General features: G+C 36.9%; 1 pseudogene; it reads left to right on the forward strand.

Annotated features, from left to right (window-relative positions):
- The first annotated feature begins 1,938 nt into the window (after positions 1-1,938).
- Positions 1,939-20,173, forward strand: part of LOC140502650 (ATP synthase subunit beta, mitochondrial pseudogene) — a 45,609-nt pseudogene continuing 27,374 nt past the window's right edge.

Genomic DNA, 20,173 nt, shown 5'->3' on the forward strand with positions numbered 1-20,173 from the left:
ACAAAGGAGACTGAGCAGAGTATGGTAGCAAAATGCAGTCAGAAATAAAACTAGGAGGAGAAGAAAACAAAACAAGTGTCTAATTCCTCTTTCAGGAGATATCTATTCAAATACTTTAGGTTAGCTATGATATACCCTCTCTAAGTCATCTATTCTCCAAGTTAAATACTCCCTAAGTCATACTGTCTTTGGTTCCCCCTAAATTGGGTATGGCACAAACTTGAGACTCTTTACCATCCAGGTTGTACTCTTCGTGGACTCTCTTCAATATCAAGGATCTTTGATATATAGAAATATGCAGAGTCTAACCCTAACGTAAAAGCAGGAAATAAAACTGAAAGACTGAGTAGATAAAAAGAAGAGTCCTATCATAAAGAGTTATTATTATGGCAAGGACCTCTAAGACACAAACCAAAAGAATTGGATGATTCCAAAATACCTACAAGCAAAGCCTCAGAGAAAAACATTGCTTGGGCACATGTTCAATTAGAATTCCTAGGAAAAAAAATTAAAGAATTTTAAAAATAATCTAAATCTAAAACAATTTTATAAGTGAAATGACAGAATTAGAAAAATGGTTAGAAAAGAAATGAGATTTGTTGAAGAAAAGCTTGAAAGAGAATGAACAAATTGGCACAAGAGGTACAAAACCTTACACAAGCAACAAACTCTTTGGAAATTAAAATGAATCAAATAGAAATATATGAAAAGAAGAATCCCCTCACTAGAAAATAATAAATTGGATTTTGGGCAAAGATCTGTCTCATATTAGTATGTATATAATAAACTAATTTTCCTGTCCCCTGATTACCACTTCAGAGGCTCAATTCAATGCCTCAGAACTAGAAAAGAACTTAGAGTTCAGTACAGACTTCTTATTTTATAGTGAAGAAAATAAAGCTCACAGAAGTTTACCAAATAAACTTGACTAAGGTCATATTGTTCATAAAGAGCAGGGCTGAGAACTAAATTCAAGTTTCCTGACTGCCAGTGCTATGTTCTTTCTATAATAAGTTATAACAAGCCTACGAGTATTCACTATCTCATAAAAAAATAATACCTGAAAAGAGATCAAAGAGAGATAATTTAAGAACTACTAGACTGCTTAAAAGCCATGGTCAAAGAAAAAAAGGGTCTTGACATCATATTTCAAGAAGTTGTGAAAGAAAACTGTCCAGATTGCTTAGAACCAAAGAGCGAAGTGAAAAATATAAAGAATCTACTGGTAACCTTTGAAAGAAACTCCCTAATAAAAATTCCCATGAAGAGTATAGCCAAAATTCCAAGCTTCCAGTTCAAAAGGGGGAAAAATTACAAGTAGGCAGAAAAAAAAGGATTAAAATACTGAGGAATCACAGTTAGGAATACACAAGGTTTAAAAGCCACCAATGTAAAGAAATGGAGAGGTTCAAATGTGATATTCCAACTGGCGAAAGAGATAGGCTATCAACTATGAATAACTTAGCAAAATTGAATATAATCCTCCAGGGGGCAAATGGATCTACAATAAAATAGAGGACTTCCAACAATTCCTCCTGACAAGATCAGAGATGAGTAGAAATTTTGAAATACAGGCATAAAAGTCCAGAGAAAGATAAAAATGTAAATACAGGTGAATCAGAAGGTACTAAACAAGGGTGACAAGCTTGTGTTCTAATAGAAGATTATGTAAGTGTTGTCCCAGAGACCTAGTAACATCAGTGATAACATAGGGAATCAAATAAGACAGAGGATCTTGGAATAGTCTTGATCTTATCATCTACCTCCCACACCTTACAAATGACAATAGAGAAAAAGTTCATGCTGCCCACAAGGAGCTTATGTTACATTATGGGAAATAATATATGCATATACAGATATGAAATAGTATGTGCTTTCAAAGAGCTTACAATTGAAAACATGAGGAAGGGGAATAGAGTGTGTTTACAAATACGAACAATGAAGGTAAGGACTTAGAGAAAAAAAATCAGGAATTGGGGGTGAATTTTTATACATATAAACTCAATGCAAACAGAAGCATTGACCACAGATGGAAATGACCACAAATCTGAATTCAGTCATGTCAAACCAGTAAACAAAAAGGTCAAATTAGGTGGTTAGCTTGACTATGGTTTGATTATTTATTGGATTATTTATTTAAACTAATTAAATTAGTCAACTATCAACTGATCCATGCAGATTGGTAACTCATCATTATAAAACCTGGGATGAGTACCACAAATCTTGTCTGAGTAGATCAAAAAGAAAATTAATCTCAAAACAACTTTTTAAAGATAAATTCAATCAAGGTGGGATAGAGATAGAGTCTGAAGAGGAGATAGAGACCCTGGAATATTATCAGGCCAACAGGCAGAAGCTGAATAGATATTGGCCAGAAAGGATCCCTTATTTTAACTAATCATTCTGTCTTAACTCTACCTTAAGTTCATTTATTTTTATCTATTGAGAAGTACAAGTGCTATCATCACCCTCTACGTTTCAGTACCAGGGCAGAGTCCAACTTACTCATCCCTAATATAGCTTTCATTCCTCACAGAGACTTAAGAGTTACAAACTTGGGTATAAAAGAACTAAATTGTACTTGCTTCTAAGATCTGTAATTTTTTGTGGGGAAGGCATTCCTCTCATGGACACAAGAAACCCTTAGTGAATTGTGGACTGGTCACATAAGTTACTATAGCTGGAAAAAAAAATCATTGCTTGATGAACATCTTCTCCTGGTTGGTCCCAAAAGGACAAATACATGTCACTAATATAAGTCTTAAGGCCTTTACAGCTTGCCCTTGGCTGCAACTAGTCCAGCTTTTAGGGTAAGCCATTCATCTGCAATATGTACATTTTCATCTTTTTTTTTTTTTTGAGGTAGTAATAGTATAAAAAATAAAGTGTAATCAAACTTCCATAATTATAATGTTTTTCATTGCAAGGAAAGAAGAGTAGTCAGGTTTGAGACTGAAAGAGTTAACAATAATACAATCAGTATGGGGGTGTCTTCCTTAAAATAAATGAATGTCTCTTTATATGATTAAGCCCTAGCATTACAAGAGCCACGGTGAAAAGGTCAATTGACCTTCCTATCAGTGTTCATTTGCACAGCATGGATTGACAAATAATTTGTCAGATGTCACAAGAAGCATTTAATTAAGCTGATAATGACTGTTCCCAGTTCGCTTTGTCTATAATTATCCTTTATTTCCCCAACATAAACAAATTAACTCTAATAGTATGTCAGGCACTGTTTTCAGTCACCACAGGACTTCTAATTTGTTGTCTCTTCAGTTGCTGATTAATCAAAACTGTCCAGAAAACATGCTCTCATCTCCATGCATCTGCTTTTCTGGTCCTCTTCTGGCCCTTGTATGTCTGTTAATTTCTTTTCTGCACAGGGGTGATTTTCCCCTCATCTTTAAAGTAATCATTTCTTTCTTCCTTACGATTGATGTGGAGCTGTGTTGAACATGTGGCTAAGGCTGGGGTGGGACACCAGGAAACTGGTATCATCTTGATGATTCTGTCACATTCATTAGAATATTTCCCATGGTTCTGGCAGGGCTGTCCTCCCTTTGCCAAATATGGATGAAAGGCAGAAGACCTTCTTTGGAATGGATACATTTTCTCCCCAACAACTAACCTGAAATGATGAAGAGGTGCTTCTGCCAGCTAAACATAATTAATGGGTATGTCATACTTGTCTATAACAATGACAGGATCTTGCAAGTGAATGAGACAGGGATTGTTGTAGCTATTAATATCCTGAAAATAGAATGTACCTGAAGTTCTACTTCCTCACTGAATAACAAAAGATTAGTCTTTAAGCAGAGTAGTTCTGCCTCTGTCTATGGCACTGGGTGCCAATCATACAGACTGGGACTGACAACTTTGTATATAGAAGAGTAAAGATTCTTTCACCCTATATAAACATACATGAATACACACACATATGCATACATACATAAGATAAATATAAATTCCCCCCAAAATATCTTTTAACATTTCTTTAAAGTTTTGAGTTTCAAATTCTATCCCTCTCTTCCTCCCTCCCTCTCTGCCCTCCCACTTCCTGGAGACGGTGAAGAATGACTTAGCTCTTCTCAGCAATACAATGATCCAAGATAATCCAAAAAGTCTGATGATAAAAAATGGTGTCTGCCTCCAGAGAAAGAACTGATATTGTCTGAATACAGACTGAAGCATGCTATTTTTCACTTTTTTCCTTCTTTACTTCCTTCTTTATTCCTTCCTTCTTTCTTTCTTCCTTCCTTCCCTCTTTTTTCCTTCCTTCCTTCCCTCTTTTTTTCCTTCCTTCCCTTCTTTCTTTCATTCTTTCTTTTTCTTTCTTCCTTTTTCTTTCCTTCCTTCCTTCCTTCCTTCCTTCCTTCCTTCCTTCCTTCCTTCCTTCCTTCCTTTCTTTCTTTCTTTCTTTCTTTCTTTCTTTCTTTCTTTCTTTCTTTCTTCCTTCCTTCCTTCCTTCCTTTCTTTCTTCCTTTCTTTCTTTCTCCCTATCTTTCTGTCTTTCTTTTTGAATCTGTGATAAGGATTCCACACACCAGTTGTGAAAATTCTCCACCAATGCAGATCACAACTATTCAGATGTTTTGTATTTTAAGAGACATAGGGCTTAAGTGATTTGCCTGAGATACAATAGCTATATGTGTAAGAGGTAGAACTTGAACTCATCTTCCTGCCTCTCCAAGATAGGTACTCTATTGTGCCACATTGCTTTTCAAAGATCCATAAAGGCATGTGTATGCACATATACATGCATACACATATATACACATAAACTGTACACATGTACATGCATATGTGCACATACATACATTTTTACACAGTATGTATGGATATATATAACCATAAATTATACATATATATATACATATACATACATACATATATATATACTTTCCCAGAGAGGGCAGAATTTCTCCAAATGAAAAATAACATTTTGCTATTTAATGAGGAAGTAGAGTTTGAGTAGATATACACACATAGCTGTGTGCCATGCATGTGTGTATATGCACACACAGCATGTGACTACCTGGTGCATTCTTGAAACAGTTATATTTATCTTGGTAAACCTATTTTTATCCTTCAAAATTAAAATCATTTACCTCTCTCCTGTTCTCCCTTGTCTCCCAGATATTTTCTAACACTAAGTCTTCCACACCTTTATCTCATAATGACACAGTCCTTCTCCTTGTCAAGACAAGCTACTTTATGTGCACTAATGATCCCATTCTACAACTTCTCCAGCAAATTTCTCTCTCTGTCATCTCCACGCTCTCACTTATCTTCATTCTCTCCTTGGGTCTACTGGTTTCATCTCTAGTACCTACAAGCATACTTTCATCCTCCATCCTTAAAAAACTCTAACTTTGATCCATCTGTCCCTGCTAGTTATCATCCCACACCTCCCTTCTGTAACTAAACTTCTTGAGAAGATTGTCTACATGAGGTGCTTCCATTTCCTGTCTTTTCACTCTTTTCTTGACTCTTTATAGTCTGGCTTTTGACCTCTCCATTTATCTGTTGTCTTCAAAGTTCTCTTAATTATAAGTTCTAATGACGTTTTTGGGCAGCCAGGTACCACAATGGATAGAGTGACAGGCCTGGAGTATGTGAGCCAAGAAGCAACAGTTAAAAAACCAAACATGGTTTAAAGATTAAGATGATGAAAGGTTTAAGATTGGAAAAAGAGTATGGAAAGGCTTTATAATGCCACTTTATTTATTTAACTTGTATGCAGGGTACATCGTGTGAAAGGCCAGGCTAGATGAATCAAAAACTGGGATTAAGGTCACCGGGAGAAATGCCAATAATCTCAGATATGCAAATGATAACATTCTGAGGGAAGAAACTGAAGAGGAAGTAAGAAGGCTCTTGATAAGGGTGGAAGAGGAGAATATAAAAGATGGCTTGAAGCTTAACATCAAAAAACTAATATCTTGGGTACTAGTCCCTTCACTTCATGGCAAATGGAGGGGAAATAAATGGAAGCAATGTCAAATTTTATATTCTTGGGCTCAAAGATGATTGCCAACCACTACTGCAGCCATGGAATTAAAAGACACTTACTTCTTGGAAAGATAGCTATGGTCAATCTGGACAGCATACTGAAAAGCAGAGACATCCCTTTGCCAACAAAGGTCCATAGAGTCAAAGCTGTGGTTTTTCCAGTTGCAAGGCATGGCTGTGAGAGTTGGATTATAAAGAAAACTAAGCACCACAGAATATAAATTTTTGAACTGTGGTGCTGGAGAAGATTTTTGAGAGTCCCTTGGACAATAAGGAGATTAAATCTGTCAATACTTGAAATTAATTCAGGCTATTCGCTGGACAGTCAGATACTAAATGCCAAGCCTAGAGGCCTGTATTGGGCTACCCGAGTCTTTCTTACCTGTCCAGGTCTTCGGCTGGCCACGCCGGATGCACGTATGAGAGAAAGGACGTTCCAGAGTCAAACAGGGGTTGAGCTTTATTACAGGGTTTCGGTTACAAGTGCAGGGGGTCTTCTTTCTTAGGACGAAGAGGGGGAGATTTCCTAAGAAGGCTAAGCTTAAGGGATTGGAAGTAGAAGTACAAGCGGGGAGAGAGGGGGAGGGGAGAGAGGAAAGAAAAGAAGCGGAGCCCTACTTTTCTCTTTGGCTCCACACGTGCTAAGAGAGCTTTTAGGCTTCCTCAATCCTACTTAATCTTCAGCCACACAGTTTGCATCTCAATACCATGCTGTTAGGTAACTAGGTGTGCTCCAATCCGGGACGACCTCGAGGGCAGGGAGACTCCACCCATCAGGTATCTCCGGGGGAGAGGCGGAAATACCCGAGCTAGCCGAGCTAGCTCGGTCTGACCTTCTCGAACCCCCGCTGTTCATGGAGGGCCTCGTAAGACTCTAAGATTTAGAAGTCCCACTTTTACCTGCCCGAGACTGTCCACACGGAATTGAGCTTCCAGTCCCAACAACTAAAGTTAAAGCTTAAATACTTTAGACAGATAATAAGACAGGACTCACTGGAAAAGATTCATGTTGGAAAAGTTTGAAAGCAAAAGGAAAAGAGCTTGGCAGAGGATGCACCGAATAGATAATGTTATGAAAACAATGAACTTGAACTTGGACAGAGATAATGAAAGATAGAAGGGCTTGGCATGCCTTTCTATCCATGATATCCATGTCCATGAGATCACAAAGAGTTGGACATGACTGAAAACCTGAATAACAAATGTGGCCTTTTCTCAGTTCTCATTCTTTTTGATCTGTCTATAGCTTTTGACCTTACCAATCACCTTCTTCTCCTTGAAATGCTCTTCTCTCTAGTTTTTTTCATGACACGACTCTTCTCTTATTCTCCTATTCATCTGACTGCACCTTTTCTCTCTCTTTTGCTATATAATTGTCTAGGTTAAGCTTCATAATTGTGGTATCCCACATGACTCTGTTCTGGACCTCTTCTGTCTTTATCCTATTTCATTTGGTTTGATCTAATAAGTTCCCATAATTTGAATTAGCATCTCTATGCTGATGATTTTCAAATCTATTTATTCATTCCTAACCTCTCTACTGACTGAAAGTCTCACATCTCCTATCAGTTAGTTGTTGTTCTTCATTCTCAAAGAGGACCAAAATGACATCGCTATGCAAGAGTCAAGTTTCAATGTACCCAACTACGGCTGATCAGACCAATACAAGTTTGGGATGCTCTACCACAGGTTGGACACAAATACTCCCTGTGAACATTTGGGGTGAATACTCGAAATTTGTGCATCCTATGTTTATTTTGTGCTGTCTCAATTCTGCTTTACTCACAGAGCACAGTACCTTCTCTGGTGTGGGCACATTATGCTGCACAGTCTTGTGTCAGTGTCTCCCGTGTCATATGATCAATTCCAAAGTTCTTAAGAGAGACCTTGAAAGTGTCTCTGTATTGCTTCTTCTGACCAATACATGAATGCTTGACCTGTGTGAGTTTTCCATAAAATAGTCTTTTTGACAAACGCACATTTTGCATTCAAACAACGTGGCCAGCCCATAGGAATTGCACTCTCTAAGGCAGAGTTTGAATGCTTGGCAATTTAGTTTGAGTAAAGACCTCAGTGTCTGGTACCTTATGCTACCAGGTGATCTTCAGAATCTTCCTAAGACAATTCAGATTGCAGCAATTCAGTTTCCTGGCATGGCACTGGTGGACTGTCCAGATTTCACAGGCATAAAGCAATGAGGTCAGCACAATGGCTATGTAGACCTTCAGTGTGGTAGTCAGTCTAATACCTCTTCTCTCCCACACTTTCCTTCAGAGCCTAACTCTGACAATGTGTGCATCAATCTCATTATCAATGTATATCCCTGGAAAGTGTGCTACCAAGGTAAGTGAACTTGTCAACAGTTGTAACTGAGGGTTCCACATATGGATGGTGTAGTGGTGGCTGAAGTTTTCCTTAGTGTTAATTGTTTGGCCAAAATTAGCACAAGCAGCAGAGAACTGATCCATATTTGCTGCATCTCAGCTTCAGAGGCTGCACTGAGTGCACAATCATCTGCAAACAGAAAATCATGCGCCAACTTCCCTCCACTTTGGTCATGCCTTGTATCCTTTTCAAGTTGAAAAATTTACCATCAGTACGGTAGCTGATTCCAATAAACATCTAAAATTCAACCCATTCAAAACTAAATGCATTATCTTTCCCAAAAACCCTCTCCTCTTCCTAACTTCCCTCTCACTGTCAAGGACACCACCATCATCCCACTCAACCAGGCTGACAACCAAAGTAGCTTTGATTCCTCACTCTCATCTCCCATATCCAATCTTTTGTGAAGACCTATCATTTCTGCCTTCCCAATATCTTTTCTTTATGCCCCCTACTTTTTTCTGACACTGCTACCACCCTAATGAAAACCCTCATCATCTCACACTTGGACTATTGCAATAGCCTGCTGGTTAGTCTCTTTATCACAAATCTCTCTCCATTCCAGGCCATCCTCCACTCCATTATCAAAGAGATTATCTTTGTTTTTAAATTAATTTATTTACTTTTAGTTTTCAACATTTAATTCCATACGTTTTACATTTTCTCTACTCTCCTTCCTTTGACCCTCTCCAAGACAGCATGCAATTCGATAAAGGCTCTACTTATACATTCTTATTAAACATGTTTTCACATTAGTCATGTTGTATAGAAGAATTAGAAGGAATGGGAGGAACGAAGAGAAAAAAATAAAAGAAAACAAAACAAGAGAGAGCAAATAGTATGCCTCTATCTGCATTCAGACTCCGTAACTCTTTCTCTGAATGTGGATGACATTTTCCATCAGGAGACTTTTGGAGTTGTTTTAGGTCCTTGTACTGTTGAGAAGAGCTAAGTCCATCAAAGACAGTCATTTCACAGTGTGGCTGTTACTATGTATAATGTTCTCCTGGTTCCGCTCACTTCACTCAGTATCAGTTTATATAAATCTTTCCAGGATTTCCTGAAGTCTGCCTGCTCATCATTTTTTTATAGCACTGTAGTATTCCATTGCATTTATATACCACAACTTGTTCAGCCATTCCCCAATTGATGGGCCTCCCTTCTATTTCCAGTTCTTGGCTATCACAAAAAGAGCTGCTGTAAATAATTTTGTACATGTGGGAGCTTTTCCCATTTGTATGATCTCTTTGGGATATAGCCCTAGAAGTGGCATTGCTGAGTCAAAGTGTACGCACATTTTTATAGCCTTTTGGACATAATTCCAAATTGCTCTCCAGAATGGTTGGATCAGTTCACAACTCCACCAACAATGAATTAGTGTTCTAATTTTGCCACATCTTCTCCAGCATTTATACTTTTCCTGTTTTGTCATGTTAGCCAGTCTGATAGGTGTGATGTGGTACCTCGTAGTTGTTTTGATTTGCATTTCTCTAATCAATAGTGATTTAGAGCATTTTTTTGTCATATAACTATAGATAGCTTTAATTTCTTCCTCTGAAAACTGCCTATTCATATGCTTTGACCATTTATCAGTTGGGAATGGCTTGTATTCTTGTAAATTTGACTCAATTCTCTATATGTTTTAGAAATGAGGCCTTTATCACAAATACTAGTTGTAAAAATTCTTACCCAGTTTTCTTCTTCCCTCCTAATCTTGGTTACATTAGGTTTGTTTGTGCAAAAACTTTTCAAGTTAATGTAATCACAATTATTCATTTTGCATTTCATAACATTCTCTCTCTCTTGTTTGATCATGAATTCCTCTGTTCTCCAAATTACTCTGTTACAGTGTAAGATGTTGGTCGATGCCCAGTTGCTGCCATATTATTTTTCAGTTTTACCAGTAGTTTTTGTCAAATAGTAAATTCTTATCCCAGAAGCCTTTGATTTTCTCAAATAGTAGCCATTGACTACTGTGTTTTGTGTACCTAACCTCTTTCACTGATCCACCGCTCTATTTCTTAGCCAGTATCAAGTAGTTTTGATGATGGCTGCTTTATAATACAATTTAAGATCTGGTGTGGTTAGGTCACCTTCCCTGTCATTTATTTTCACTAATTCTCTGGATATTCTGGAACTTTTTTTCTTTTAGATGAATTTTGTTACTATTTTTCTAGCTCTATAAAACAAATTTTTGGTAGCTTGATTGGCATGGCATTGAATAAATAAATTAATTGAAGTAGAACTGTCATTTTTATTACATTAGCTTGACCTACCATGAGCAACTGATTCTTTTCCAGTTACTTAGATCTTACTTTATTTGTGTGAAAAATGTTTTGTAATTGTGTTCACATAGTTTCTGAATTTGTTTTGGCAGGTAGACCCCCAAATATTTTATAATGTCTACAGTAATTTTAAATTTTCTTTCTATCTCAGAGAAATCTTCTTTAAGTGAATATCTAATCATATCAGCCCCATACTCAACAAGCTGCAGTGCTTACCTATCACCTCCAGGATCAAATATAAAATCCCTTGCTTGGCATTCAAAACCCTTCACACCCAGCCCCATTCCACCTTTCCAATATTCTAAAACCTTCCACCACTCCCCTCTCCACACTTTGTGATACAGAGACACTGATTTCTTTCTTGTTCCTTGCATAAAATACTCCATCTCCCCACTCTGGTAATTTTCATTGACAATTTCCTATGCCTGAACTGATCTTTCTCCTCATGTCTACCTCTTGGCTTTCCTGTTTTCCTTGCTAAAATCCTACCTTCTATAAGAAGTCTTGATACTCTTTATTTCTAGCACCTTTCTTTGCTTATTATCTCCAATTTATTCTGTTGTCTAGTTTGTTTGCACATAATTGTTTGCATGTCATCTCCCCCAATTAGACTGTGAACTCCTTGAGAACAGAAACTGTCTTTGCATCCCTAGCACTTGGCACAGAGCATGGCACATTGTAAATGTTTAATAAATGCTATTTGATTGACTGACCAACAAAAGACTTAGCCTACACCTGGTTTGTAAGTCTAATGTGGCACAATGGAACACTGTCATTTCATAGCACTCTTAGCAGGTAATAGGTCTCTTTGGCAAGTTATAGGGGCAGGATAACGTGAATTATGAATTGTCCACAAAGTCCATATCTATGAGCTTCTTTATTTTATTTAGGCAGTGGTAGTAGGAGAGATGAGATCTCTCTACCTCTTTCAGTCTAGAAGTGCAGTGACTACTCATGGGTTTGCTCTTCATCTCTATGGAAGTTTTAACCTATTTTCTTTTCAGAACCTGGGCCAGTTTTCCCTTCCTTAGGTAGCCTACTGGCTACCTTGGCTCTCAGGGGTTCATCCTATTGGTACTTAGCTTAGTGCCAGTAGCAATTGATTTTGGACCTACTACAGCTCAAAACCTCTTAATCTCAGAACCTCAAGGGATCCCCCAGATTCAGCCTTACCAGAAGCAAGGATTTCAGATGCATGCCTAGCACATATTTCTGTGATTCTGAGCATATCTTAATCTAATACAACTGACCTAGAGAATTTTTCTTTTGTATTCCTACAAGGATGTCAAATCTCCTTTCCATCCCCTACCACCTATCTGTAAAATCTTAGACTATCAAGATACAAGGGGAAATGCTATTTTAATTCCAAATTTTATAACCTCCTAAATTCTTTGCATATAAACGAGAATTAGCCAAGCTTATCAAATACTTAATTTACACAAAAAGCTTTGATGAGTTGGTGATTGCTTTCCCTAACAATCCTTACATGTGTTCTGCCTGATGAATTCAACAATTTCTAATACAGTTATCCTTTCCACATCATGACTTTCCTCATCACAGGTTTTGATATATCATGGATCAGCACAGTCATTAAATAGAAATTTGGGGGGAGTTTTGCAAAAGTTGCAGATGACATATGGTGAGCAAATAGCACTAAAATAGTTTAGAAGCTCAGAAATACATAAAATGTATATATTGTATTGCATAATACAAAACCAAATTTTACAACAAGGTACCATATACACTCTATAAAAGAAAAAGAAAAATCTGGACTTCTTCTCTAGTACAAAAGGAGGGCCAAAAAACTTTATGTGGATCTTCAGATCATGGGGGCACCATGTCCCTCACTCCCAAAATATGGAAGGGGTTGATGGCCCATCATTGCGTATCAAAATAACACTAGAATGACCACATGAACTTTGATATGTTCAAATTCTGACTCTGTCAAAGATTAGCTATACAACTTCTAAGTTTCATGACTTGGATAAGATACTTTAATATGCTAAATTTCAATCTCCTGATCTGTAAAATGATTGGAGTTGGATTACATTATCTTATATTTTACTTCTAAACTCCATAACTCTAGCCTTATCCACAGGTGTAATGACTTGAAAGGCAAAAGATTATTGAAATATAGCCCAAAAAAGGACTATTATATTTTGTGGATATGGACATAGTAATTGGACTGTTCATTGTCTCCAAATCTTGTTACATGGCTAAATTGCCATGTCATATCTTACTCTCAAGTTGTCATTAGTAAGATGCTATAACATATTAATATCCACCTTTTTAAAAGTATGTTTTTACAACCTAAGTAAAAAAAAGAGACAGTGTGGTTCATTGGGAAGACCACTGAACTCAGGGTCATGGGACCTGAGTTAAAAGACTGGCTTTGACTTTACTGCCTGTTGACTTTGGGCAAAACCCACTCATTTTAACCATTAGTTTCAGCCTAGTTCCATACTAAATTTCTAATTGATTGCTATTTACCAAAATTACATTTGCTTACCTGCCTCATAAACTGATTATGTTATTACTGTACTACTGGAAGACATCAATCCATGATATAGGAAACTTGCTTATAAACTTTTTCATAAGCCTCCTAGACTTACTAAATTTCTAAAATTAATATAAGTCATTTGGGAATAATTTAAATATAATGGAGGAGGGAAGTAATTTCACTATGTGGCAGAATAACCAAAAAATATGGTCATGTCAGCAGAATATTGAGAACATTTTTTAAAAGTGCTGAATCAGATTCTTGGGAAACATAGGACCCAGCCAATTATTCTGAAAACAAGTATTTCTTCCTTTCTAAGTTTGTGATTTAAGGCTAGGAGAGATTTCAATATATATTCCCTTTTCCCGATGTTTTAGCATCACCTCTATTTGCTAGTAATCCTTCAGAAATTGAAAGTCTTGGCAAGTTTATGCTAGATTTAGAGAGATCAACTCCACAGGCTTGTCAAATTTTTCTAACAGGGACTTTCAATGTCTACAGTTCAGTCATCCTCTTTCAAAAAGAGGTCACTGCCCCCAACTCTTCTCCTCTCACACTCACCCCAGTTCCACATCAATTGTGTTCATTCAGAGGTGCCTTATATATCAAGATATTTAAGCTCTATTTGATTAAATACCTGAACCAGAATCATTGAATGTCAACAGAAAGAAACTTGGAACATAGAAAGACACAAACAGTAATTTCTAGATGCTCATATCAAAATTCAATGTTGTTTACTGCTAGCAAATCTCACCTGATTCATTACTTTACAAAAACCTTAGAGCAGGACTCACAGAAGACCCTAGCTTCCAATGTGATGCTCTTTCTGTTATTTGAAGCAGCATTACACAACACTCTGTCTTTTAAAAGATGGAACCTGCATTTATCCATAAACTTAACATGACAATTTTTTTAAATCACCACACCCTCACTTTAATGGTTGCACTAACTCTTTACACTTCTCCACTCATTACCAGACGCCTTATTACCCTGGAAATTCTTCAACCCTGAGGTCTGATCTAAAAATTGGAATGTAGCTCACACCATCATTTTATGAGGAACCTAGGCCCTTGCTCACTCCTTACTTGAATCCACTCGGTTTTCAGAAGCTTCCATCAACAGCCTAACCCTTCTCTTCATGCCCTTTTCTCACCTTTTTTTCCAACATCCCCTTCTGTGTTGTCTTCTGCCACTAGAATGTACACTCCTTGATGGTAGAGACTGTCTTATTTATCTTCACATGTACTTAGCACTTAGTGCAGTGCCTGGAATATAAGAGGAGCTTTATCTGTTATGCGTGCTCTCTCTCTCTCTCTCTCTCTCTCTCTCTCTCTCTCTCTCTCTCTCTCTCTCTCTCTCTCACTCTCTCTCTCTCTCTTCCTCTCTCTCTCTTTTTGTCTCTTTCTCTTTATCTCTCACTTCCCCTCTCTCTCTCTCTCCTACATAGACATTATAGGATTTTTCTGAGACTCTCTGAGATCCTCCAGTTATCAAAGAGCACTCTGAGTGGGCAACTGATTTCCTTCACTTAAACGTCATTTCTATGGTCAGCCATTAATTAATTGAAATTGTTTGTGGATTTGAGAACAACTTAATCCTCTCAGATGCAAATAACAGCATTATCGTTGCTATATCCAGCACCCATACTGTACTTTTAGGTTTGGAAAGTATTTTACAATATTGTCTCCTTTGATTTCCAACTGATGAGCAGATAACGAAGGGAAATATGTCAATTAATCCCTTCATGGAATTAGAGTAGGTTAATTTCAGATAGTCACCCCAGTCAATTACTGTAGCTGAAAAAAATTCATTACCTGGAAGCTAACCTTCCAATAAGGGTCTTTCAAAACTTGGCTAATACAGTTCCTGAAGCAATCCTTCAATGGGAAATGAATCAACAAAATGAACCCATACCAAAAAACCAATGAAATATAATCAGTCAATAAGCATTCAATAATCCCCTACTATGTGCCAAGTACCATGCTAAGTCCTGGAAATAGAAAGGACAAAGTACCTGACTTCAAGGAAACTATGTTCAGATAAAATCTAAGGGACTAATTTTGCTAATTTTCTCAGCAAATAAGTATGATTTCACAAAGGACAAAAAAAGGATGAAAAAAAAATTTAGCCTAACAAAGTTTTTCCAATACTGGAGGATTCATACAGTGGCAGGATGGGATGGGGAGAAACTTTTAGGAATAAAGAGACCTATGGTGTCCCTCACTCCAATAATGCAACATGGAAAGCTGTTTGAGGTCACTATTAAAAACACATTACTTTTCTTTTCAACTTGATTCTGAACTCTCCTATTTACTTCATCTTCAGGACATTATTCTTTTCTCCTTTTTCTCTCTGGTCTTTCACCTTTTCTCCCAGAGTGTAAGGAAGCGACAAGATCAATCAATCAATTAGCAAATATTCATAAAGGCCTACTCAATACCAAGTTCTGTATTAAGTATTGGGAATATATAAACAAGAAGTAAGGTACTAGAATCTGGGACCTAAAGAGCTTACATTCTAATGGAAGACAGGACATTTGTGTATATAATATATATGTATATAAATAGGAATAGATACACATATATGCATAAAAATAATAGCTAGGACTTTAGTTTGCAAAAGAATCCACATATATTATCCTCACTCAACTAGTTACTACCTGTGCAAATAACTACAGTAAGTTTCAACACTTGTTTTGAAATTTCACTTTATTCCTCTGAGACTGATATATTACAGAACAATTTGAATGAAATACAGATTTGCATTTGCTCATGTATGACTTCTTTTAGAAGAGAGAGAATCCAGAAAATGTTATGACTTCACAAGCTGCAACCCTTCCACTACCCTCTTGAACAAGCAAACTTCAGGCCGTTTGTCAAGGTAAAGTATCATTCATTTTATATCTTCTAGTGCAGTAGGAGCTATCAGCAGGAGAGCAGATCTGCATTTACATGTTCCAATCCTGCCCAGCCCCCCACCTTCCACCATGGCCACAGAAGCCACCCAAAGTTTCAGCACACTTAGGCTGCCATCTTACCCAGAATAACCACGATTTTCTCTCTGTGGAAACTGGGTTACAGACCAAGCACCCTGAAGCCACACAGACAGTTACTATTTATTATAGTATTTATGTATTTCTTAACCATATATAAAATTATGCTATTATTTTACTAGGTTCTTATCTTTTTTAGTGTGTTCCTGACAGAGCTTTTGAGGATTGTGATCCTAATTCCATTTTCCCCATAATACTTACGGTCTTTATTGTGCAATTTTATATAGTACTGTGATTTTTTTAGGAATTCATGTCATTTTATACCAGAATTTACTTTACAAACATGAACTATACAGGATAAATTAGAGATAATCAAGAGAGGGAAGACACTAGCATTAAGAGGATCAGGAAAAGCTCTCATAGAAGATGAGGTTTTAGATGACACTAAAAAGGAAGCCAGAAAAGGCCAGGAGGTAGAAATGAGAAGGGAAATTATTCTAAGTATGAGAAACAACCAGTGAAAATGGCTGGAAGATAAGCTAAAAGTTTTCCCAATAAGGCTAGGGGGGAAATAAGGATAACCATTATGACCACTGTTGGTCAATATTGTGGTAGATATGTTAGCTTTATCAGTAAGGGAAGAATAAGAAGTTGAAGGAATTAGACTAGGCAATGAAACAAAATGATCACTCTTTGCAGACCATATGATGGTATTCTTAGAGAATCAACTAAAAAAGCACTTGAAATAATTAACAACTTTAGCAAAATTGCAGGATAAAATAAAACAAAATAAAACCCACATAAATCAACAACATTTCTATATATTACCAACAAAGGTCAGCCAGAAGAGATAGAAAGAGAAATTCCATTTAAAAGAACTGTAGACAATAAAAAATATTTGGGAGTCTGTTTGCCAAGACCAACCCAGGAACCATATGAACAAAATCACAAAATATTTTTCACTCAAATAGTCAGATATAAACAATTAGAAAAATATCAGTTGATGACAATTCTACCTAAATTAATTTACTTATTCAGTGCCATATCAATCAACCTACCAAAAAACATTATTTCATAGAGCTGGAAAAAATAATAACAAAATTCATCTGGAAGAACAAAAGATCCAGAATATCAAGAGAATGAGCAGAAAAAATGCAAAACAAGGTAACTCACCTGTATCAGATCTAAAACTATATTACAAATTAGGTACACAAGACACAGTAGTAAATTATTATAGTAATCTACTTCTCCATAAACCCAAAGAGTCCAGCTTCTGGGATAAGAACCCTCTATTTGACAAAATTGGCTGGAAAAACTGGAAAATAGTATGGCAGAAACTAGAGATAGACCAATATCTCACACCATATATCGGGATAAGGTCAAAATAGGAACATTATTTAGACAAAAGGGGTGACATAAGCAAATTAGGAGAGCAAGAAATAGTTTTCCCTATGGAGAAGGGAAGAATTTATGACCAAACAAGAGATAGAAAATATTATGAAATGTAAAACCTTAAAAGGAAATGTCAAGGGAAGAAAGGGGGTCATGAACATTGCAAAGGCTGCAGAGATGTCAAGAAAGATGTGGTTTGAAAAAGGCTATGAGATTTGGCAATTAAGAGATCACTGGTAACTTTGGGAAGAGCAATTTTAATTGAATGATGAGGTTGAAAGTCAGATTACAGAAATCTAAGATAAGAGACATGGAAAAGGAAGTAAGGGCAATTATTATAATATTTCCAAGGAGTTTAGTCACAAAGGAAAGTAGAGATAAGAGAGAATAGCTGCTAGGACGAGTCAATCAGGTACATGTTTTTATTTTTGAGGATGGGGGAGATGCAAGCATATTTGTAGGCAGTAGGGAAACAGTTATAGACCAGGAGAGACTGCGGATAAATGAGAGGGTGGGGATAATTGAGGGAACAATGAAGCAGAAAAAAATGAGAGGGAACAGGATCAGTTGTATATGTAGAAAGGTTTGCTTTGCAAGGAGAAGGGCCACTTCATGTGAGACTAGTGCAAAGAACATAGTGGCAGAAAGCAATCTGAATGATGTGAGATGAGGAAGATGAGAGGACCTCTCAGTGAATGGTCTCAATTTTTTCAGTAATATATGAAACAAAGTTCTTAGTTCCTAGGGTGAGGGAGAAAGAGTCATAGAGTTGAAGGATGAAAGGTTTGGAAGAACTGCTGTGGTGAGTAGGATAGAGTTAGCTAGAGAAGTACAAAAGGATTCACTTGCCATAGTGAGACCCAGTTGAGATTATTTGCACAAATTTGTAGAGGACTCAATCAGTACAGTTTTATGATTTTCTCCAGCTTCATTCACCATCACATGTGTAGAAACAAAGGCAGTAGATAGTGGGAGCGATCCAAGGGTGAATCAGGAAGATTCATCTTCATGAGTTCAAATTCAGCTTCAGACACTTACAAACTATGTCACCCTGGGCAAATCACTTAACCCTGTTTACCTCAGTTTCAAAATTAATCAGAGGAAGAAATGGGAAACCACGCTACCATCTTTGTCAGGAAAACTCCAAAGGGGGTCCTGAAGATTCAGACATGACTGAAACAGTGAACATATATAACCCATATCAAGTTGCTTGCCTTCTCAGGGAGAGGGGAAGAAAAAGGAGGGGAAAAATATGGACCTCAAAATTTTAAAAGATTAATGTTAAAAATTGTTGCTACATGTAAGTGAAAAAAAACAAAATTTAAAAAATATATTGAACAGGAATGGGTCAGAGATTACTATGATGTGACACTAGAAACCTCGTATTAATCACCACTCTTCTTTTATGGTTGTTTGAAATAGTTATATTTTAATGCAGGTAAATGGAGTCATTCCTTTACTAAAACCCTTGGAAACATTGTAATACTTTTTCTTAACTTCCTAGAATGCCAACTCTTTCACTGCTTCTAGATGCTACCCATGTTTAGGATTTCCTACAGTAGAACTGAGTATTTGGAATGTTTTCCATTTAATCAACGGTACCTTCCACACATGGCACATCTGATTGCCTTGAAGGACCCCAAGAGAGTGTTGGAATAATACAGATATCTCTTCCTCTTTCCCTATCTTGAATAGATTTGTGCCCTTTAAGGTGACCTTCTGACAATATATAGATTTCCTTTGACACCAAAATTGTCAGACATACACATGTTCATCAGTCTCCTTTGAACACATTTTGCCAGTACTCATGGACTATACACAAATGCTGGTTGAAATCAAGCTTCAAAAAGCAGTGACCAAATCTATTTTCCCCTTTGACAACATTTGCTGACCTTTTCAAATTCATACCCTGGAGAAACTGGTATTCAAGTATAATGTGTCAGAGAATGGTTTCATATGCATGCCTCAACAAGATGAGTGGCATTTCCCACACCTTGTGACATTGAAAATGGATTTTTGTGAAGGCCTGCCTTTTCATTACCCATAGCTTCCCAGGAAACAAGCCTGCCCTCTCCGTAAGACCGTATCCCATTCTCATGCTGAGACTTGGCTCTGGCTCACATACAGAATATGATTTTTACAATGCAATTTTATTACCACAACCAGGAGATTAGAAGGGGAAAAGAACAATATTGGAGACTGAAAAACATAAAGAAGTGGGAACATGAAAAAAAAAGAGCCATGAAAGGGAGAGAACAGAAGTTGAAAGAGAGATGAAAATTGTAACAAAGAAATGGGATCTAGCAGGATGGCACATTAATTGATAAGTCACATTGTGTAACTCACTCAACAGTACATGATCCTGTGGTAGACATGAGGCTAGCATATGGCAAAATCCCCAGAGATTTTATATAATTTTTTTCTATATAGTCCATAGGCAGAAAATTCTTCAAAACTTTAAACTTGTATAAGGGTTTTTTTTTTTTAGATTGGGACCTACTTAAGCTAGTGGTCTCCCATAGAATCAGGTAGAACTTCCCAAGGTGAGAAGAAGGGAGAAAAGTTCTTACTCAGGAAAGAGCAGAAAGAGACATCACGTCAGGG

Source organism: Notamacropus eugenii, chromosome 4 (genome assembly GCF_028372415.1).
Source record: "Notamacropus eugenii isolate mMacEug1 chromosome 4, mMacEug1.pri_v2, whole genome shotgun sequence".
Taxonomy (NCBI): Eukaryota; Metazoa; Chordata; class Mammalia; order Diprotodontia; family Macropodidae; genus Notamacropus; species Notamacropus eugenii.